The sequence below is a fragment of the Dysidea avara genome, chromosome 2, assembly GCF_963678975.1.
Source record: "Dysidea avara chromosome 2, odDysAvar1.4, whole genome shotgun sequence".
NCBI classification, from domain to species: Eukaryota; Metazoa; Porifera; class Demospongiae; order Dictyoceratida; family Dysideidae; genus Dysidea; species Dysidea avara.
In genome coordinates, this window is record NC_089273.1 from 34,774,237 (window position 1) to 34,797,893 (window position 23,657).

A 23,657-nucleotide genomic window follows, 5' to 3' on the forward strand; every position below is an offset into this window, starting at 1 on the left:
TTATTTTATATAAGCGCTTAATTATAGACTCAACAAAACGATAGGACCAACCGACCCGAGATCCGACCAACTGATGTGCCATACTGCTACTGTGATTCTACCACCGAGAAGCAACTGAATTGATATCATCTCCTTAACGGTGAGCCACTGTTTTGGAGTAGAATCGAGTCGTTTATCAGTTGAGTTGTTGCAATGATCAGGCGTATAAAGTCATCAGTTGGGTGTAAAATAGAGTTGTTTCTTGCGTTTCCTTTTAGATTTCCCTTTAGAAGTAGGTTTTTCTCACCTAGATGCACTAATTTTACTGTACGTGCCGAGGTACGTGCTCGATCTCACTCTTAAACAAAATTTTATGATTTGTTTCATGTACATACCTCATAATCGAGTGTTGTGTGCATGTGAAAAGATGTAAACTTAAAATTACTGTTGTCTATAAAGATGAAGTGCATGTCAAAATGTGTTTAAGTCAGGTGAATTAGTTGAACATTCCGCTTTTGTCGCTTTGTGTTGACATATCAAAACTCGTGTCAAATTAACCCATACATTACAATCTTCCGTAAAATATTATCTAATCCAAAACAGCCAAGCTGTAAAAAAAGTGTGCGGCCCTCAGAAAGGCTATGGTGAAAAAAGATGTGAAATCCAAGGTGGCGGCCAAGAAATGGCTGTGATGGTAGGTTAATGGTAAAAATTTTAATAATGACAATTCAGGTAAATTTTGTGAAGCGGCACAAAAATTCACCTGAATTGTTATTAAATTTTTTACCATTAACCTACCATCACAGCCATTTCTTGGCCGCCACCTTGGATTTCACATCTTTTTTCACCATAGCCTTTCTGAGGGCCGCACACTTTTTTTACAGCTTGGCTGTTTTGGATTAGATTTCATTTCTTTTTGTATTTGTATACCCCAAAGACGGCCTATGGCCAGCTTTGGGACTTTTTTAACCTATGTTTTTTTTCTTTACTACAGGAAGAAGTAGATGCACTTTAATATTTTATCAGTAAATGTACAAATTATATATATAATACATATGTGACCGGATTTGCGAAAAGGGGCCTTCCACACACATCCAATTTTCCAACTTTGACAATTGATAACTTCAGATTGGAAAGAGCTATAATTGCCTTGAAATTTGGGCAGTGGTGATTTCTTTGCAGCTAAACTCTTTACAAGGTAATTTCTTCTAGCTGATCTCTCTACAGGGAGATTTGTTTGTAGCTGAACTATCTACAAGGTAACTTCTTCTAGCTGATCTCTCTACAGGGTGATTTGCTTGTAGCTGAATTCTGTACCGGTGATTTGTTTGCAGCTGAGCTCTTTACAGAATGGTTTCGTAGCTAAACTCTCTAAAAGGTAACTTCTTCTAACTGATCTTTCTACAGGGCAATTCTTTGTGGCTGAATTTTCTACAGGGTGATTTCTTTGCAGCTGAACTCTCTACTTGGTGGTTTCTTTGTAGCTGAACTATGTACAAGGTAATTTCTTCTAGCTGACCTCTCTACAGGGTGATTTGTTTGTAGCTGAATTCTGTACAGGTGATTTGTTTGCAGCTGAGCTCTAAACAGAATAGTTTGTTTGTAGCTGAACTGTCTACAAGGTACCTTTTCTAGCTGATGTCTCTACAAGGTCACTAGTTTGTAGCTGAACTCTCTACATGGTGGTTTCTTTGTAGCCTAACTCTCTACAAGGTAACTTCTTCTAACTGATCTTTCTACAGGGCAATTTGTTCGTGGCTGCATTTTCTACAGGGTGATTTCTTTGCAGCTGAACTCTCTACATGGTGGTTTCTTTGTAGCTGAAATCTCTACAAGGTAACTTCTTCTAGCTGATCTCTCTACAGGGTGATTTGTTTGTGGCTGAACGATCTACAAGGTAACTTCTTCTAGCTGATCTCTCTACAGGGTGATTTGTTTGTAGCTGAATTCTGTACAGGTGATTTGTTTGCAGCTGAGCTCTTTACAGAATGGTTTTGTAGCTGAACTCTCTAAAAGGTAACTTCTTCTAACTGATCTTTCTACAGGGAAATTTCTTTGTGGCTGAATTTTCTACAGGGTGATTTCTTTGCAGCTGAACTCTCTACTTGGTGGTTTCTTTGTAGCTGAACTATGTACAAGGTAATTTCTTCTAGCTGACCTCTCTACAGGGTGATTTATTTGTAGCTGAATTCTGTACAGGTGATTTGTTTGCAGCTGAGCTCTTTAAAGAATGGTTTCTTTGTAGCTGAACTCTCTACAAGGTAACTTTTCTAGCTGATGTCTCTACAAGGTCACTAATTTGTAGCTGAACTCTCAACATGGTGGTTTCTTTGTAACTGAACTTTCTACAAGGTGACTTCTTCTAGCTGATCTAACACAGGGTGATTTGTTTGTAGCTGAACTCTCTACAAGGTAACTTCTTCTAGCTGAACTCTCTACAAGGTAACTTCTTCTAGCTGATCTCTCTACAGGGAGATTTGTTTGTAGCTGAACTCTCTAAATGATGGTTTCTTTGGAGCTGAACTCTCTACAAATTAACTTCTTCTAACTGATCTCTCTACATGGTGATTTGTTTGTAACTTAATTCTGTATACAGTAGGTGATTTGTTTGCAGCTGAGAGCTTTAAATAATGGTTTCTTTGTAGCTGAACTCTCTCAAGGTAACTTCTTCTAGCTGATGTCTTTACAGGGTCACTAGTCTGTAGCTGAATTCTCTACATGGTGGTTTCTTTGTAACTAAACTCTCTACAAGGTAACTTTCTAGCTCATCTTTCTACAGGGTGATTTATTTGTAGCAGCTGAATTCTGTACAGGTGATTTGTTTGCAGCTGAGCTCTTTAAAGAATGGTTTCTTTGTAGCTGAACTCTCTACAAGGTGACCTCTTCTAACTGATCTTTCTACAGGGTGATTTGTTTGAAGCTGAACTCTCTACAAGGTAACTTCTTCTAGCTGATCTCTCTACAGGGAGATTTGTTTGTAGCTGAACTCTCTACATGATGGTTTCTTTGTAGCTGAACTCTCTGCAAGGTAACTTCTTCTATTGATCTCTCCACAGGGCGATTTGTTTGTAGCTGAACTCTCTACATGGTGGTTTCTTTGTAGCTGAACTGTACAAGGTGATTTTTTCTAGTTGAACTATCTCTTTCCACAGTTGCATGAACTCCCTACAAGGTAGCTTCTTCTAGCTGATCTCTCTATAGGGTGACTTGTGTGTAGCTGATCTCTATACAGGTTTCTTATTTCTAGCTGATCTCTTGAATTTTCTTCAGGGTGACTGCTCTATTAGGATGACTGCTCTATTAGAGTATCTCGATCTCGCACTTGCTGCACCAAGTTGGATTTCGTGTTATAACTCCGTGGCTTTAAGTCTGATTCTTCTACACCATTGATGAGCCTTTCTAAGATGATTACTCCATCTGTACAACGATTTTCAAAGCATTACCCCAAGCGGTTTATCTGGTAGGCGTGGCAAGCAGTCGTTTTTTTATTAGCTAATCTCGATTGCGTAATTGTTACATACTGGTGGTTTTTTCGTTGTATCTTCCTGTTTTTTAGCTCGATTTCTTTCAAACCACAAAAGGTTTGAGGTTCAATAGTTAACCTATTCACCCACCGATTTTCAGCTTCTTCCCATACGCAGTTTACCCTGTAGGCGTGACAACATATTGGTGTTATGTTTCGTGAATAATCGCTCATAACTCTTTGCCTGTTTATCGTATTCCAGCCAAAGTTGATACCGAGATGCGCCTTTATATCCCCCTTCTGTGTGTCAAATTTCAAGGCAATCAGATATGGCGTTCGAGTTTTATAGCAGTTTTTGTAAGTGTGCGACAAGAAAAAGAAAAATAAGAAGGAGAAGAAGAAGAAGAAGAAAAAAAAAAAAACGAAGAAACTGAGCCAATTTTTGAAGTCGCATATCTCGGGAACGCGCGAAGCGATTTCGCTCAAATTTGGAATGTAGAGTGCTGCAGTTGGAGGGCATGTCCACAGCAAAAATCGTCTTGTTTCATCAAGGAAGCACAGAGCTACGGAGGTGCGAAAATTGCGTTTTATTTCTTCCTGTCAATATACTCACGGGTGTTACGCGCCGGCTTCTTGGGCCGCACGACACACTACCGTGTGTCTTGATTATGTGTAAAATCAATGTACAGCAGCCTATGGAGGTAAGTTAGTTTTGAGTTACATTATTACGTAACTCTGGTTCTGAAGGTGGTATCAAAATTGTTCGGCCGCCATTACACACGCATAACACTCCTCTATCCGATGGTATCAAAATTTATTCAAAGCTAAAGTGTTTACAGCTTGCAAATTTACAACAAACGATAGTTATTAGCAACTTATGCAATACAAAATCCATTGGAGAGCAAATAACAAATTTCGTGTTCTAATTAAATTGTGGCATCACGCCATCACCATAGCGATTACGAATTTTGTTCGGCCGGAATCAGATAGAGCAATTCATAAGGAGTTCAATGATATCAAGTTTTATGGTATTTGATCATGTCTAGTGCTTGCAATTATTGAGTATACAAAATGATGTAAAATGTATGGAGTTTGTATTGGAGAAATTGAAAAAGTGATCCATCCATCCTGAGACCTTTGAAAAAAATCTGTGTTTAATCAGTCCATTTCATGATCTAAGGGCAGAAAACAAACAAAGGACACTGGTAATGTACAATATTGCTGATAAAATGATTGCTGGCTGTAAATTTGATTTTGCCATTTTTGCCATTTTGACTTTACAAATCCCAATAGCATGTTTTGATATGATACATGTTGACAGTCAAGAATTCAGAGAATCCTTAACAAATGTCAATGATTTTTTGTAGAATTTATTGAATACTTCATAGTATTAAACTTACTCTGTGATTAAATTCTTGACAGTGAAAACAGTGGAAAAGTTTAGGGTCTTTCCCACTTCTGGAGGCATAGGTTCCTCAACTACTGTTACTTATGAATGCTTTCCAGGAAGAAACAATGTGCAGTCTTGTAAACAAGATTCTTGCATGAAAATGTCCATTTTATTGCAAGTCATTTTTCTTGAATTGGCATTGAATATTCTCGTCTTACAAGTGGAAGACACCTTATTGCAGAGTAATGAGCTGGTTACACTGTCATCTCAGTTTCTTCTTACTGCACTCTGCCATCATGTGAATAAGGGGCTTGTGTTCCTCCTCTTCATGGTCAATCCTGTAAGGGTCACGATTCAGCTTTAGTTGACTCAGTGTCGGAGGAGGGACGTCTTGGACTGTCTAAACCATGAGAATATGTTTGAACTCTTAGTTAATTGCTACCTATTTTTCATGGTATGTTTTATTGTTGAATAAAAAAAGTTTAAGACTTGTTAGTGATGATACTATAAAGATGTGTGCGCAAACATGTACGGGTGTGCACACATGTGTCGCACATGTGTCACACATGCTCGTATGTGTGAGTGTGTGTGTGTGTCAGCGTTGAAACCGGGTCGGGTCATCCGGGTCACATTTTCTCTGGGTCATCCGGGTCTGACCCGGATTGGATCACGTGAGAAACGAAATTGTTCGTTTGACGACATGGAACTTATGAATGCTATCGCGTAGCTCTTTCGTGAGCCACGTCCACTTATCGCATTACCAACATATGCTCAGCCACGCCCATTTGTTGGTAAGTGCAGTATGTAGCATGAAACTGAGGGTATCTATGGTGAGGGGTAGCTATTGTTAGTAGGTGAAGACCTTTTTTTTTTTTTTTTGTTTTTGGTGCTAGGCTGAAGTTGCAATATTTACTCAACACAAATCAAACGCTCAAAATGTAGACTCGTTCGCTCGCTCGAGACTAGCCGAAACACGTCTCGGCTTTAATTAATCCGGGTCAGTGGGTCATCCGGGTCAGCAGTAGTGACCCGGTTTCAACGTTGGTGTGTGTGTGTGTGTGTGTTAGGGCGGAGTGATACTGCCATTTTAGTATCACGATTGATACTAAAGCCACTATTCATGATACTGAATAGTTCACGATACTTACAAATAAGTCAATCATAGATGGTGCCACATAGTGTATTGCTCAGCGTTCCTGCAGGAAGTCCTTATAGGTGATAGCAAACTAGCCACTATCATCCTTGTTTGCAGTATCAGTTATTGTAACACATGATTTGAGGTTGTTATGGTGTTCATACCTCTCTGCAGGGGAAACCAGATAGGTGGACTTTATCATTTACAAGGATTCTTAGCCAAGTGCTGCATAACAAATGGATTTTTAATGTCAGTAATGTACAGGCATGGTTTCACGATAGTTAATAAAAAAAATTGCGATTTCGATACTTTCAAAATATCGCAATATATCGCTAAAACGGTAGTATCACTCAGCCCTAGTGTGTGTGTGTGTGTGTGTGCGTGTGTGCGTGCGTGCGTGTGCAGAGTGCATACAAACTTGCAATTTTTGATTGTGCTGCAACTTGTAGAAAGAAATTAAGCAAGTATGTTCTACTTCACCTTGGCAGTGCTTGGATACATGTACTGTGGCTGTTTAGGGAGAAACTTTGTGCTACATTTACCATCTACTCTATAGCCTAAATATTTCAAGGGAGAAAATTTGTGCTGATTTTGAGGTTTTGGGGTCACCAGCAAAAATTTTATCTTTGAAATATCTAAACCTATACATTTTGGGAGTGTCAAAAATATAAATTTGGTAACATTACTCAACCTTGAAAATATTATCCCTTGAAATATTTTGGCAATATCCAAGATAAAGAATACGAACTCTGTGTGGTCATCAATCACAATCAAGTGAAAAACATTTAGGGTGGTCCATTGATGTGCTGTCCAGGATATTTTTTCTTTCTTTTTTAATGTAGCAAGCTGGGTTTCTTTTTATCAGTGATATGCCATATATTCAGGGGCATAGCCAACCAATATTTGATGGTTGGGCATAACATCAACTTAACTACACACACAAGAAACACGCTAGCTTTCATGTGAGACATTGTCAAAGAAAAACATGAAAAGTGTATGCACACAAGGCCTACAGCTACCTATGCTATAGTGTAAACAAATGTTGCTTGCATGTATGCAAACATTTACTATTATGCTATTCTATTAAACTTGTAGGGCAGGCATCCACTGACGATCGTCGTAGCCGAGCATCACGTGACATCAAACTGCTAAACCTACAAGAACCAACAATGTAAACAGTTCATCACATTTACTACAATCAACTGGCAGTATAACTTACAGGCCAACCACCACAGTGACATGTAATACTTTTTCAAGTTAACAACACATGACCCCAAATGAAGGCCGGGGGCACTGATTTACGAGTCTTATCACTAATATCAGCATGCCAAGAAAGCTTCGTCCCCGACTTATAGCAGCCAACGTACATTTTGTGTGAATATGGTGTAAACCACCACTCGGTTAATCAGTACAAATTGTGCACATGACACCACTTTATAATGACTTGACCTTTTCTCCATTTCCAGCTCCATTTGCATATGCCCTTATTGTTATCTAGAAGAGTACGTTTTCCCATTTTCTTTCGTCAGCAGTAAGTTACGCTATATGGTACTTTCCTTATCAAAAAAAATACGCTTTATGACAAGTCCACTGAAATGAAATATTTTGCTGCCAGCACCATCCACACTGAATCCTACTGATGATTATCACTCACTGTGACGATACAGTACCATGGCTATAGTGTACCACATTTCTCGCTCCAGTTTTAAGTTTTGAATTTAAACCACGCCAATGAGCTTGGCACGTGCGTCTACTCCCAAGAGATTTTCTATTTAACAGATCACGTGGTGCACCATCTATCTTGATCCCAAAGTCATGGTTCAACAAATGAGGTACACGTTTATGCTTTACAGTATTAAAGTAGCTAAGGGTTGTTTTGTGTTCTGCTGTGAATCTTTGTGTAAGCTACTTGTAAAAGTTTGTGATGGTTGGGCAAATGCCTGCCCATGCCCACCCTTGGCTACGCCCCTGATTCTATTATGCATTTGGCTTTTTTTAGATGCTGTAGAATCTTCTGTTAGCAGCTTGATAAAATAAAGAAAAAAAGAAAGTTGTATCATTTTGTGTTTGTGTGTGTATGGTGTGTAACAAGAGAGAGGAAGCATTAGAATTTTCATTTTTCTTGGTATATATTCACAATAGCATGCACATCTATAGGCACTATTAAAGCCTTACAAGTCACTAATTATCTACATTGTTGCTGGTCTCTTTTTGATGTTTCCTTTTGTAAAGTTGATAAATATGCTGAAAGCTGCTTAACAAAAATTAGAATATCACAATGAAGTAGGGTTCCAGCAATAAAAAATAGTGAAACAAGAGATCATGTTAGCTGTGAGGGAAAATTCCTAGCTGCTTGGCACAGTAGCAATGTAAAAATATCTAAATTGACATGTTTTCACCATCTTTTCAATGCCAAAGTAGGGATTTTCCCATACTACTACAATGCCAAGTAGGGATTTCCCTCATAGTTATTATCATCTCTTGTTTCATTACTTTTATCACTTCATTTTTAAATTAATAATTTTATTACAGTACACTGTATTTTAACTTTGTTTTGTTGGAGCAATGAAATACACGTGTGGTTGCAATTGCTGTATTAAAATCACTACAGTACTACAAAGCTAGGGGGTCATGGTACAATACCTTATTTTCTGTGGAGTTCAATCATTGAGGGGCATGTCCTCAGTTCTTATTACAGTGTGTTCTGACTGATTGTTTAAGGATATGTGCAATTGTTTTATTCCTAAACCCAGCTAAGTTGATACCTGATACTACCAAGGTTACTACAGTTTTTAAGCACTTCAAATAGTATTTGGCATCTGAATATGTTCCTTTAAGGTAGCACTAAACCAATTAAGGGCAGCCGTACAAAGTTTATTGGACAGCATGTTTGTGGTCATGTGCTAACAAAATTTAATATGGAAACACATAGACCACAATGCAGGGTCTCATTGTACTAACAGAACAAGGACCTGTCAGACTGCCTAGCTACTGTTGTTGATACAACTAATGTTGTTCACACTTTTAAAATGTTATAATTCTGATTAATTCAATGGCGAGCGAATGGACAGCACCAGCTGCAGTCGCGTTGTTACTGTTACACGAAGTGCACCCAGACTAGCCACACAGTCTTAGAATTTTCAAGATTCTACCTCAAAGGGGTTGTTAGCCAATGTTGTAGTCCACAGGTGTTCATTTTCACTACTTTCCATATCGTTACGAAAAGCATAGAATTGAAGTAGCTTAGTGCTAGACTTTAAAAATCAGCTAGAAACTTAAGAGTTACAACTGTATAGGTGTGAAGGCATATTAGTTATTTTATGAAACTTTGTATGCTAACTAAGGCTTTACAAGCTATCAGCTTTGTGGAGTAGATTTAGCTGGAGACTAGCAAAGTTTCAAGCCAAAGCTCATTAAGTGTGTGGGGGTTGTAATGAATTGTTTTGTGTGGTTACCCTTAATTGTTTAATTTCCACCACCAAATTAATCCTACTGTATGTTTCATGGATTATTCAGTGTGCTGACGGGTCAAAATATAAACTCTTTGTGGAATCCATATCAGCTACAACTGATTATTTTATTAGAACGTAATTTATACGTGTGACTGCTCTATTTGATCTTTCCCTTAATTCCATTCACTTTTTTGCCTTTTTTTTGGTTTGCAACAAGGGTGTCAGAGTATGTACAGGTGTAGGTGCGACCAGTGAGGATAGAGCCTCACCACTTTTTGGCTGAAATTCAAAAAAAAAAAAAAAAGAGATGAAACAAAGTAATTAACAAGCAATAATTTACATTTATTTAATGGTAATAATGGACAGAAACAACACTTATTTAACCTGTCTTTCACTTAGAACAGCTTCATGCCAACTTCGTTTGTTTTAGCACCTCTAGAAATATTTACCATTATACTAGCATTGGCTTTGTTTCTCTTTGTAGCTGCTTTGGAAGTATTCATTACAGTTATCTTTTAGTTAATAAACTCAAATGATAAGGTTTAAGAGTTAAACAATATTATGGAGGTGCTTTTTGGCCAGTCTCCAGTTTGTCATTGAACACCTGTCAGCAGGTAGCTAGCTAACTAGCACCTTGCACACAGTACTGCAGCCCAAATAGATATAGTTCCAAATATGTAGCATATCAGAATGTGTAATGTTAAATTTTTCCCTGGGGCATTTCCCCCAGACTGAGCATTACCACTTTTACTCTGATGCCCCTGGTTTGCACAACATTCATGATACTGTCATCATAGCACTCCATTTTAAGGGGTCACATGATAGACCGTATTCCAAATGACATTTAACGAATTTCTATTTAGGGGACTCTTATATTTTCGAGTATTATCACCAATGGTGATAGAGATTTCAAAGATTGATATTGAAGTTGACAAACAAGCTAACAAGGCAAAACTACAAGGTTCAGTTATTACAACAAAAAAACAATAGTATTTCTTCTGAACTTTAAAAACCAGCTGAAAATTTTAACGAAGTGTTAGAGAATAGATTTTATACCCTTATAACTGTACCCGTTAGTTTTAGGTCAATATCTTCTTCCAGGATTGAATAGTGATTTGAATCTTATTAAGCCCCATTGGAACTCTCTCTCGAAAATTGTTCCAAATAGCTGCAGCCATTTTATTTCATGATGTCATTTGGAAAAGGAAAACTGAGACCTACTGCATTCTGTGAAGCATAATTTGTCATATCCTAAGGCGAGTGTTGATATGAAAAATTAATACCTTGGTATGGTTTCCTGGAATGAAGAAGGTGACTATTTTATTTAGTTGCATAAGGCCAGCTAATTTTATTGGTCATCCATAATTAACACATTTTGAGATTATGAATTAAGAGGATTTGCTCTACCACAGAAGCCATTCATGAGGTGCACTCATTTTACACAGCCTTATTAACTTTTGATGTTAGAATAAAGCAAATTGGTTTTTTTTTCTTATGCTTCCTAAAGTCAGAGTGGTTATAAGCTAACTTCATGTGGTTGGGACACTGACATTGACTGTCAAATTGTGTTTTTGTTATTTCAATTCGATGGTTAGGAATGACTTGTAATAGTATATAGATTGTTTTAATGTGTACATGTTTTGTGGTTGTTGTTAGTTTCATCGTGTTTTATGAATGCTTCAGGATCAAAACGAAACCCACAAGTACTTCTAACATGATGCAGTATATATTTGTACATTACATGTGAGTCTATGGCGTGAACAATGGTTAAACCTACCTATTTTTTTTGAAAGATTCCTGAAGGAAATTTTGCGCAGGTTTCTTGAAAATTTTTAGTTATATACTTAATTAGTCCATTAGTATATCTGCAGGTATATGTAACTTCTCTTGCTTCATTTCTTTTTAGCTATTCCCTTTTGTAAACTAGGTGAGCAGCACCAGGTTTCCCGAAATTGGTTTTGCCAAAATTGTTTGTCTGTGTGTCGGTATGTCTGTCCAGCACCCACTTGAGCAAACAGGTTTTGAGATACAGAAAATAAGTCTTCATTCAATGAATAAAGGCTGTTTACATGCAGTGTATTGTATTAAGGCTTAACTTGCTGTTTTCATTGTGTTACAACTTGCTGTTTTCATTGTGTTACAACTTGCTGTTTTCATTGTGTTACAACCTGCTGTTTTCATTGTGTTACAACCTGCTGTTTTCATTGTGTTCACTTGAAGGGTGTGTGGCCGGAGGATGAAATCTGATGAAACAGTTTAGTAGGGGCCTGTGTGCTGGCATATAACAACTGAGAAACACGACTTAATTAACAGACCTTTTAAGATTAGGAATGGCTTATCTTCTCATGTTGAAAGGGGGCAGATCCCCTATGAACGTGAGCAGCAGCCATGAGGCTTTATATATAGAATTTGCATATAAAAACTGATAGACAAACTATAAAATAGTTTACATAATGATGAAATGGCTATACTGCATGTGCAACAGGGACACTAGTACAATTGTAGCAACACCATTCTTTCCTTTGCTACGTTATTATAAAAATAGAAAATTCTAGACCAGGTATTGACTTGATCTAAGGACAGGTTGCAGATGACTAAGGAGCCACACAGCCTGAGATCCAGGATTTCTTATGAAGTTTGTTTCAATTGGTCATGTAATGTTTTCTTATGTATGTAAAGGCTGTTTATTAGTAGCCAAAGAATGGTGGAAGCTGTTTAAGTGCCGTTAAAATGAAATACACAGAACTCTTGGTTTTGTGATGAACTACTGTCGATTTCATGTTCGCTGTCAATTTCCATGCCACATTACAACTATTACGTTATTAATTACCTATTAATCACAACGTTTAGAGTTGATTATGTGGCTGAAATATCTCTTTATGATGTGAACTGTTATGTTTGCTGACGAAACTGGAAAAGATAAGCTTGGTTTAATTAGAACTGAGGTATGGAAATGCAATACGAGGTATCAACACTCCAATTTTCAATGGGGGTAGGATATCAACTGTTGCTGCTATTTTTGCACTGGATTAGTACGGTAGGTTTCAATGCATTTACTAGAAGTGTACGAGGCAGTAATTTTTTTGATGTAGTCCTAGGCAAAACATGAAGCCATACAATGAAACAAATGACAATTCAGTTTTTGTGGATAACTGTTCCATACACTACAAAATGAAGAAGCCTTAGATCTGCTCGATGGATATGGAATATTTGTGATTTTTTTTACTCCTTACAGTCCAGATTTGAACTAACCTTTGTAAAGAAGATTTATCCAAGATCACGAGGATGTTGTTTAAGCTGCTAACAACTTATCAGACATTATAAAATCAGCATGTGTGACTGGATCTGCGAAAACCTCACATGATAGTGCAAACCTAAATTTTCAGTATAGGCTATTAATTGCAATGTGTAAATTATTTGCGTAAATGAAAAAAAAAATTGTAAAATTTTTAAGCGCTTTGTTCTTTATGCATTATATTGCTTGCCTTGCAGTTCATCATATTGAATCTACGATATGGCCCCACTCTCCATCATTCAATGCCACGTTTCTAGTTATTCAGTACACTGGCTTCATAAGGAGACTCTCATTGTTAGGGACAATGTTTCCTGGTCTGAAACGTGCTTAGTAGATGCTACATCACTACCAGACCTGTTATTCTCCTTAGCAGCATTAGCATCGAAAAATCTACCTGCTAGAGGCTGATGTAGAGATTGGTGCTTTTCCATTAGCACCATGTTAGCCCATGCCTGCAGCTGTTCTACTTTATAAAACCACCATGTCTATTGTTCAAGGTGTTGAATACGTACCTCTTTAACTTTACTCATTTTCTTCTGAAGGGCACTTTGGAATCTTGGTCTACCTGTCTTGGCGCTTGTTTCAATGCAATGTACATCATGTGGTCTTTTACTAGCCTTCAGATTAGTAGGATCGAATGGTTATGTACGTATATTAAGTGAGAAAACTGTTACTAACTTTGCTTCGTGTTACTCAGCCACCTACCTGGCCATGATACAAAAGGGGAAAAGGTATCCTAATGATTATGAAGGTGTATTAGAAATGAAACAAGTCTATGAAAGGAAAAAGAAGTCTTAATGTGGTGCTATGAACAAGATGTTCTGATGTACAAAATTTTCTAATGTACAAGCTATAGTTGTAACACGGCATGAGAACTTTGTGTGGCCTTCAGGATGTTGGGCATACACATCAAGCAAAAGCTGGAATGCCCCATGTAACAGCTAATATGTAACACTTCCAATCCATATCAGGCTAATAGCCTGAAGCGTGAGCAATCATTCACCCATGCCAATACGAATGCAGGGTTCTGCCGAGGATTTCCTGAGTGGTGGATTAAAGTTAACATGAACTAATAAACTGTGTGTTGTATTAGAATGTTTGTGTGTTGTATTAGAGTATATTGCATGTGCATCAGTGATACATGTAAGAATTGTACTGGTCGGATTTAAGAAGGTACCGGTTGGTTTTTAGAGGTTCTACTTGGTGAATAGGCTATAGCACTAGTTTTTACCTTAGCCCAGTGTTTTTCAAATCGTAGGGTAGCGACGATAACAAAATGTTTTCCATCTGTGAGTGGTATTCATGGCCAAATCCAAGTCGTGCATACTAATCGGTAATCACATGAGTATTAATCAATCCCACAACCAATTTTCATCATGGTAATGTACAGTATAGTGTCTGCAGTGGTTATACTTATACAGTATGTCACGGGTGTATTTAACTTGTTAATATTGTTGCTATGAGACACTACCAATGGTGCGAGAAGGACAACAAGTTGCTTCCCAACATCCTGGATTCCCCCGGCAACTATGTACAAGTTGAATCTCTACAGCTTTGAGGTGAGAATAAATTTGTGTATCTCTAATCTGTGATATATACACACAGTATGTCTTTGTGTTGTGGTCTGTTACACTTTAATATTACAAACATGTGCTGGACTAAAAACTCCAATTGGTTTTGTGGTTACCAACCAGTCATAAGCTGAATACCATAATGTTTCTTATTTGTACGTACTAAGCTATCTAATTGAACCAAGTGAAGTCCATGACGTATGCACCATAGTTGCTGTGGTTGGGCTAAAAGGCACACTTTACGCCTGAGTGATGTCAAACATAATTAGATCAAACCTATAGCATTAGTCATTATTGAGCAATGCTTTTGTGAAGGTAATAGTTATCCAAACAGTCAGTCATTAGAACATTTTAATTAAACTTGTTAAAGCATTTCATATCCCTCTTTGTCACTATAGTTCCTCTGAAGGCATGTCTGGTCAACATTGATACCGTGAATGGGGCTGGTATTCAGTTTTACTTGTTACCAAGAAAATGGGAACTCCCATTATACAGTCCTACCATTATACAGTCCTACCAGTGATAAGCTGTATAACATGATTAACCCCGTTAATCATCATAGGCTCCATATGGCACCAAGCGATATAACTTATGCATTGATTATATGTGACCGAATTTTGGAAAACTGTCGATATACGCACAATAGTACTTTTGTAATAAAACACATTTAAAAACTATGGGTAAAAATGCAAGCTCCAGAAAGAAAAAAAATATGCAAGTTTTTATCGCCTCACTGGTGGGCGAAATAAGCCTCCAATGGATAAATCCTGGGTATCATCATGTTCGCCTGTTCATAGGGAGTACAAAAATCTTTGTTTCTTCTTCATACACAAAATGATTTAAACATTACAGACGATTGTTTACATTGCGGTGACGAAAGAATTTACCGACAATCATTTTTCAGTGAATTTTGCCTTCCTTCTCGAATACAGAAGCGTGCCTGGGAAAAACGCTATGGCGGCTCCTTTGATCAGAAGTGTGAAATTGTTACATATATATTTAAACCTGTAGTTTGTCTGATATAACATGTTTTGGTGGACACTATATAATTATCGCTCCAGGAGGCCTAACGGTTAATGGATTAGGTTTTAACAAAGGCCTCCAGATATTGTATAGACTTTTTCAAAAAATAAATAATCTACAGGCACTTAATACGTACAAAGATGATCATAATGGTCACTATATATTAGCTGTATTTATATGACTACATTTTATTATTGATTGTGGGTTTTGGTTTCTGAAAATTAAATGATAAAGGTGATCTGTATGAATTAATGATGAACTGTGGGAAGGGTAGTTGTTTTGTGATATGTGCCATTAGAAATTAAAGACTTGATGTTAATAGATGCAGGGGCATACTGAAATTGTTGTTGATTGAAATGTTCTACTGACTGACTGGCTAAATAAACATCATTCTTTATACTCATACTTACACTTAAATTAGGATTCAGTAATGAACTTGCATATATAACTTTGTCCTTCTGTGTGTCCATTTCTTTTTTGTTTGAGGTCCATTTTAGGGGGTGATATTCTTTGGTGGGAGGCCCTAACCCTACTATACATTACTACTGAACTGTATGAACCATTTACTATATCTGTCCATACCCTCCCTCATAACTAAACCATTTAGTTCTGCAGGGATGGATGAAGCATGTAATAAATGTACGTATGTATGGTTACAGGTGTAAGCATTGTGTTGTGATGGTCTCCTCTGGTCATATTGCAGTACGAATGTAAGGAAACCGTCTCCTGATTTTTATAGGGAACTTGTTTCTTTGCAAATATCTCAAGATAAGCTTTTCCAGAAAACCCCCTTATGTGATGCAAAGTAAATTCTCACATTTAAACGTACAGGTGTACGCTATCTGCCCGGCTTTCTCTCCAACTTGTAGAGTGTTGGACTGGATCATGTACTCCAGTGGTCTCTCTTGGACCTTGAAATTTGAAATTCAGATTTCTCCCATCTATGAGATTTTCATATCCAAAAATGACTGGGATGCACATATGTGACCAGATCTGCCAAAACCCAACACAATAGCACAAGCATAAATTTCCAGTATAAAACATTGAAAACAAATGGTGAATTATTTGCGTATTGTTGAAAAAAAATTCGTAAATTTTTTGCTTTGTTGCAGTAGACCCAAGGATACGTAAGTTATGAGTATTTGTTTACGTGACGTCGAAGCAATCATGCATGATCAATTTTCTTCATGAATTTTGCCTTTGTATCCAGTGAAGTAAGGTGATAAAAGGACAAACTTACCGAGTAAATGATTCCCCTATTCATGGCAAATGCGGTGGTGAAAATTGCAGCCCATTATGTCCATCCTTTCGTAAGCTACAACCGTTTTAGTAAACGCCTGTTTTTTTTTTCCCAGATACTTGCTGTACAAATCAATTTTTCAGCTGTTGCTACTTTGTAGGTCTGTAACTCCAAAAATTGTTGGCATATGAGGCTGAAACGTTGCTAGGGAATACACTTGGCTAATTAGATTATAAACATTTACTAAACAGGAATTCGAAAATGGGCTATTGTGTCGGGTTTCCCAGATCCGGTCACATATATTCAGTAGAATTTCAAGCAAGCTGCTATTTTTCATAAAATCTGGTCCAACTTTTGTTACAAAATTCAAAACCACAATACAACAAGACAAGTGAAACTAAATTATTTCATAATTATCTGATGAGACTACACAAAGACACATGTAGCTCTAATGAAAAAGTTTGGAAGGTCATATGTAACTATTTGACTTGAAATGTGTAGCTACTCCGGCTATGCTTGTGATGTTATACTGTTAAGAGCATTTTGTAGATTACAAGCTTATACTCTGAGATTAGTGTTATAAATAGATGTTACCAGGCAGGCCTGCAAAAACATAGCATGTGGACACAAACTACACCCAATCACACAACAGGTTATATCTCCGTATAGGAGTTAACTATTTTCATTCTGTGGCTTGTGTTTACAGACTCGATATAGCTATGACTGAAGTAAGAATTAAGTATCCACTAGTGTATAGCTACTGGTATAGAGACCTCCCTTGTTTCATTGCTTTTTAGTTCTATGTTTCCTACTCAAATATAACATTACTATTTTCCCTTATACTGTTTTGTATGCAAAGGAAAGAGTGGCACCATCAGGCATCCCCAACTATCAATTGCCGGAAAACATTATTACTATTTCGCTTTGTTTCAGCTTTGTCCCACCCATTAAAAGAACAGTGCAGGAAGCATGTCTGCAATCTTGTGATTAATAATTAGTTAAAATGTGCGTCCCGATTATCATTCCTGTAAAGTGAATGGCTATTCTGCTTCCTTTTAAGAACAGATAGTTAAATGTTTGAATTATTTGTCCCTCTGTGTGTGTGTGCATGTGTGCGTGCATGCGTGGGTACATGTGTGTGTCATACATAGCTGAAATTTGTATACAAGGACCTCCAGAAAGTGTATGGTCCTTTCTAAAAAATATTGTAGTGGTAATTAGTACCACACCCTTGCTTGATTACTGCTGATACAGAGAATTGCTTGGTATTTTATAGTTGTACCTTAAACTTGTGATTGTGGGTTTTAATTTTGATGTTAGTACTTATCAATGTGTTGCTGTCCTTTCAAGCAGTGATACTTTTGTAAAGTTTAGCAACAGAATGCATAAATATTGTGGTTGTTTGGAATCCATCTATTTCTTTTCTATCACCATGCTGCTAATTCATGGGTGACACAGTAGCTTTGTGGATTAACTATAACATATGGACAAAATAATAATTCAATCGTATCTTAGCATACGTATGTCCAACAAGTGACACAGCCTTTGTGACAGAGAGCTTTAATGGTCAACAAGGTTACTAAATTAATAGTACTGTTCATACTATCAATAAGTACTGCTGTGAGCTTATATGAGAAACAAAATGATTTAGCTAACCTGGAAAAGTCTAAATCTGAGCCCAAGTAGCCAAGTCACTGATACTGGGATTTTTTTAAGTGGTAAGTTTTAACCCTTAAAGCCACACGAAACTTTTAAAACTGCATCCGTATAAGCCACTGTAACTTGGACCTCTCATTATGCCCACTCTGATCATGCTAACAAAAAAAAACAGTTTGGTGCAACAGAAAGCCACCAGCTTTAATTTGTGTTGTAGAACAAAGTTCTTTGAACATCAAAAAGTTGTGTGCAAAATTCTTGGCAGCCATTTTGCTAGCAAGTCGACCACTGACATATAGAGGTAAAAGTGGAATGTATATTGTATTATACAGTATGATAGTAGTGTATAGTAGGAACCACAAAGGAGTAGGCATGGCCCACGAAATAGCATCACCCAAAAACCAACGTCAATTTCCCTGACGACAATGAGACAGTATTGGTTAGGTATAACTAAGCCCAAACAAGCTTTCAGATTGACCCAAAACACTTTCAACAAGTTCCTACGGAATTAAAAAAAATATTTAACGGGATTTTCTACTGACTGACTGACTGACAAAGTAACTTACTGATGCCTTCAGACAAGCGTAACTCGATAACGGCTAAGGCTACGGACTTGATTTTTTCACTGTTTGACATCACTTCTGCCCGAGAGATACCTTTTGGCATTAGTGCTCTGCGATATACCGGTAGTACCGTTTATCATGATATTATCATAACCGATTATCTTATCATGACAGCCTTTGATAACCAATATATCAAAATACTGGTATATCAATAATACCAGTATAGGATTGCTTTTAACCCAGCTAGCCTTGGGTGTTTAATTACCCAATTTGTTGATGGTTTAGCAGACACGCCCTAAACAAAAACTTGAGGTTGTCACATTACAACACATGCCTACTTGTACTGAACTAGTTTTTTTTGGATGCGTACTGCTTCATACTAGGCCCAAGGAATAATGCAGTAGTTACAATAGCAAGCTAACTATATATCGATATACTGTGATATCTTCCTGTTATTAATACCATGTATTCAAATGTCAATAACGCATAGCACTTTTTGGCATACCGCAGTATATACAATCAGTGTTGGGACATACATACAATGCATTCTTCATCAACTTACCAGTGTCCTCCTTTGTATCCCATTCATCTTTGCTGACAACGAAAAGTGTTGATTTGGTGGTAGCACATGATGGCTTCCTTTGTAATGGAAATTGTCCGTATTTTTCATAGTGGCTATTTTGATTTCAGAGGTGCTTTTTGAATAGTTTTTGATTCATACTGCTGTGTAACGGATTGAATATAGCTGACAATGAAGCTTAATGGATAGTTCATTTTTCAGACGATAATTGATATTACTGGGGTGCGCGGCACCAACCTTTTCTTTCGGTTTGCGTGGGTGGCAGAGATGCTTTTCAAACAATTCTTGATTTGTACTGCTGTGTAACGGGTTGAACATAGCTGACAACGAAATGTAATGGATACTTCACTTTTCAGACGATATAGCTAGGTTGTGCGGTGCCATTTCATATGCAGTATACGCATGGGTTCACCAATCATAATAATATTATCTACAAAAAAAGTTAACAAACAAGTACCAAAAAAATTGGAATTTTTCAACTAGAGTAGGTACCATAGCACATCAATAGAAAATACTGAAACAAGCTGGAGTAGTGCATGATATTAAATCACAGTAAAACAATAAGAAGTGTTATATCGCTACTGTGCATTTCTTGAGCACAGTAGGGATATTACACTTCTTATTGTTTTAATGTGATTTAATATCATGCACTACTCCAGCTTGTTTCATTACTTTTATCGATGTGCTATGGTCTTAAAAATTCCAATTTTTTTGTGTACTTGTTATTTTAAAGAGTTATAAATTTGATAACCAAAACCCACAATTATAAAGTGAAGTCTGTAATCTTGACCAACAATATGAGTATATAACTTCCATCTGATTTATGTCATTGAATTTTTGGAAAAACTTTTGCTGAAAACAGAAAGTCTTTGATCGCTCTTACAAACTTGATTCTCTCATCAACGTTGGCTCACTAAAATATGGACAAAATGACAGAAAATAACTAAATACATGATATTGATGTTTCGAATGCTGAAAATCAACTCAGAATTAAAATGATTGATGTAGTGAGAACAATGGTAACATTGGCTGAAGGTGAGAAATTGCATCTAGATCTGCAAAAACCTGTCTAGTACGTAGCCTTTCTAGAAAATCTGACGTCACCAAAGCTGACCTGTGTTTTAATCGCAGAGGAAATGAAACCACCTTCTTACCTGTGAAGAAGTATAGTATTAGCTTTATTTCCCTGTGCATGTGCAATGGGTAAGTAATTGAGTTGTGTCTGTTGTCGTCCGCACAGAATAACTATGTTGCTTAAAAAATTCAATACTAATATTAACACACTCATACACTGTTTAAAAATCTTTCCCAAAAAAATTATTTTGCATCTTAGAGTAGTAGTCTTGAAATCCTCAGCGTCTCTTTAAAACGGTGTAGTTTTATGCTTAGTTCTACTGTAAACACTAAACTTTGATGACGTTAAATATCTGTAAATCAAAATCACGTATTTATGAATTAGAAAACCGTCACACACTTCAATGGATCTGAGAAGAGACCCAAAACTTTTGTGAGCAGCATGACACTGAATTTTAAACGGTATAGAAAACTTATAAAAAGGTAAGTACATGCACAACAGCCTGTTGTTAATCTTCTGCTCGCTGCCAGCTGTTCCATCATTATTCTAATAACATGTTAAATAAATTCCTAATCATCTATTGTTCTAATATAATTTTGTACATAAGCCAGCCACAGGTTTACGTAAATTTTTGCATGAATAAATCAAGGCATGGTATGTAATTATATTGATATAGCTATTAGTTGATCTGCCAGTTATTTTGTACTGCATCCGTGTCACCTGACCTTCAATAATCAGCATAGCTACGCACTTCTGTGAAAATAAATGTAGTAATAATTAAATGTGTGCATTATGAATTTCTTTCTTTATTCAGTTACTTATGAATTCTTTTTTTTTTCAATTCCAATGTCCCTGTTGTATTTATACACTTATTAAAACACTGAATCAGGGATTAATGTCCACTAGTATACAGTATCTCTGCAGGTGTATGTAGGTCTTATCACCCATGTCAGCAGATTCGATCTTTCACCCAGAACACAAAGCTATGTACATGAATAATCTATTTAATCTCGCAATCAAAATCAGCTAGACTTTAGTGGTCTGGTTTTCCTGGATGCTGCGATTCGTACGTGCGGTGTGGGGCTCCAAAGGAGTTCTGGTCAGTCTGGGAATGGCTGTATGTGGCTGTATAGCTCCATGGTGTTCAATAAATACATTTGCTTTGACTTTCTTTTTATTTTAGTCAGCTTTGAGACCTGAATGGCCCATAACTTGGCCTGATTCATCCCAAAATTTTCCTCTACAATTTTTAAACAGCATCTTTCCTACCTTTTAGGCCCCCACCTCTCACACCTTTTGGAGCTTTCCTGATGCAGCCAACTTCGGTAAAAAAAAACTATCTAAAATGGTAGGGAAACTTAGCTGTACTTCTTCAGTAGATAATCTAGAAGGTAATAAATTGCTGTAAAACGTGTAAAATTTGGTAGGTGTAGCTACCACCATTAGCAAGCTACAACACTCTGAATATTTAGAACTGGCGTTTCTCAATACTTTCAGATGGACGATAAGACCGGTTTTCCCAGATGGTCACATATAAATTTCCTAACTCTTGTTACTCAAATCAGAGCCGATATTGACATTTTGATATTGATCTATTCTGATACTGAATAATAACCACTCACACCAATTGTCATCGTCATAACTATCACTATAAAATACTAAGTCAGCAAAATGTGGGGTATAACAGGCTGGAAATAGTGTTGAGTATTATTCTACCATAATTAGTTCAAGAATTATGTTTTTAAACATTGAGCAACTGCTACTTACTACGTTTACATGAGATAATCTAATCATGTAGTACAAAGAGTGTCATGTAACAACAAAACATTTATAGCACTTGTCAAGATAAAGTGATGTATATTTACAAGTGCTACACTTTTGCCATCAATATTAAGTTACGGATTACCACTCAACTTGAAGTACTGTAGGAATACCCTGTTGAGACTGAAGGTGTGCAACATCTCTGTGTTTGTATGACTAAATGTTTGTAGTACTGTTTGCTGTACATGTTCATCAATAATATTGCATTGTTCATGCTGCGTTGTATTATTGGGGTCAGTAATATTAGAAATTGGTGATGTCATCGTTGTTAAATTAAGTAGTACATAGAATGTCACATCGGAACAACCAGTCATGCAAGAGCTACTCCCTATCACGATAATCGATAGATCATAACTATTGCTTAGCTATCAGCCTCACTTCTCCATGACAACAGCTTGACAATTAATGAGGCATATTCAAATCCAAATTTGCCTTCAAAATGATCCCAAGCACTCCCACCAAGATAAAGACTTCCTTTTGTCTGCAATACCCACTACACTTTCAGTAATTCCTAGTATTAGTTACTTCCACTGCTATCATGTATACGTACGTACTTAAACACATATACTATATTATTTTTTAAAAGGTACGTACTGTCTTAGAGTTTCATGGTTCAGTCAATCACTGCAGTTTACAAATCTCTGGTGATATAGTTTAAACATACAAAAATTACAGTTTAATAATTTTTACATATGCACAGTTTTACTTACTCACATTATGTTGTAGACAGAATTTTTAAATTGGATATGCCACAAGTAAAAGCTACTCATTGTTACCAGGTTTTGAATGCATTTTATTTAAATAGGAAGTAATCTATGGCAATCTTCCCCAATTTGTGACCATTAGTCAGAACACTACACAAGTGGAATATGTTTTGTTTAATCATATGCTTTCATGTGTACAATTCTCTAGTTGTTGACTGTAGCTCATCTTTGTTATTTCCACAGATAGCAGCTACGTGAAATGACAGTTGTTGACAAAAGAAGGACCTGAAAGAAAAGATATGAAGTAACACACAGCACAAACTACTCTATGTGGTAACTTTCGTATATTTATTAACACGTATAACTTTTTTTTCTTTTAACAATAAACATATTGTAAAATAATTAATAGAGGAAAGTACTAAATTTAATGAAAGTTATATTATAAGTAAATACATGTAATTCACTTATGAAAGAGTTTTTGTGATATGCTAGACGTTTATACATATAATGTTTTCAGCTATCTTATGGTGGCAAGAAACACATGCATGTAGTTTTAAGGGAATTAATCTCCAAGGTTTGGGAGGTATTAGGTATAAGTAGTTAATGAAGGTTTTTTTTAGATACCACAGTGGTTTTCTAAACTACCAAAATACCAATTTTTAATATCTTTCGTGGTTTAGTGATGGCTAGGGACCAGTCTATTTTGCTTT

At 36.7% G+C, this 23,657-nt stretch overlaps 2 long non-coding RNA genes across 4 annotated transcripts in view; one reads left to right on the top strand and one right to left on the bottom strand.

The window, feature by feature from the left end:
* On the top strand, window positions 1-23,397 carry LOC136247155 (uncharacterized). Its single transcript, XR_010697123.1, has 2 exons — window positions 1-139; window positions 23,191-23,397. It is a non-coding gene; the product is annotated as an uncharacterized lncRNA (long non-coding RNA).
* The window catches only part of LOC136247156 (uncharacterized), a 17,502-nt gene continuing 14,723 nt past the window's right edge, over window positions 20,879-23,657 (bottom strand). For 2 of the 3 annotated variants that reach the window (XR_010697125.1, XR_010697124.1), the window contains one exon: window positions 21,182-23,232. This is a non-coding gene — a long non-coding RNA (uncharacterized lncRNA). The other variant, XR_010697126.1, reaches the window with a different exon arrangement.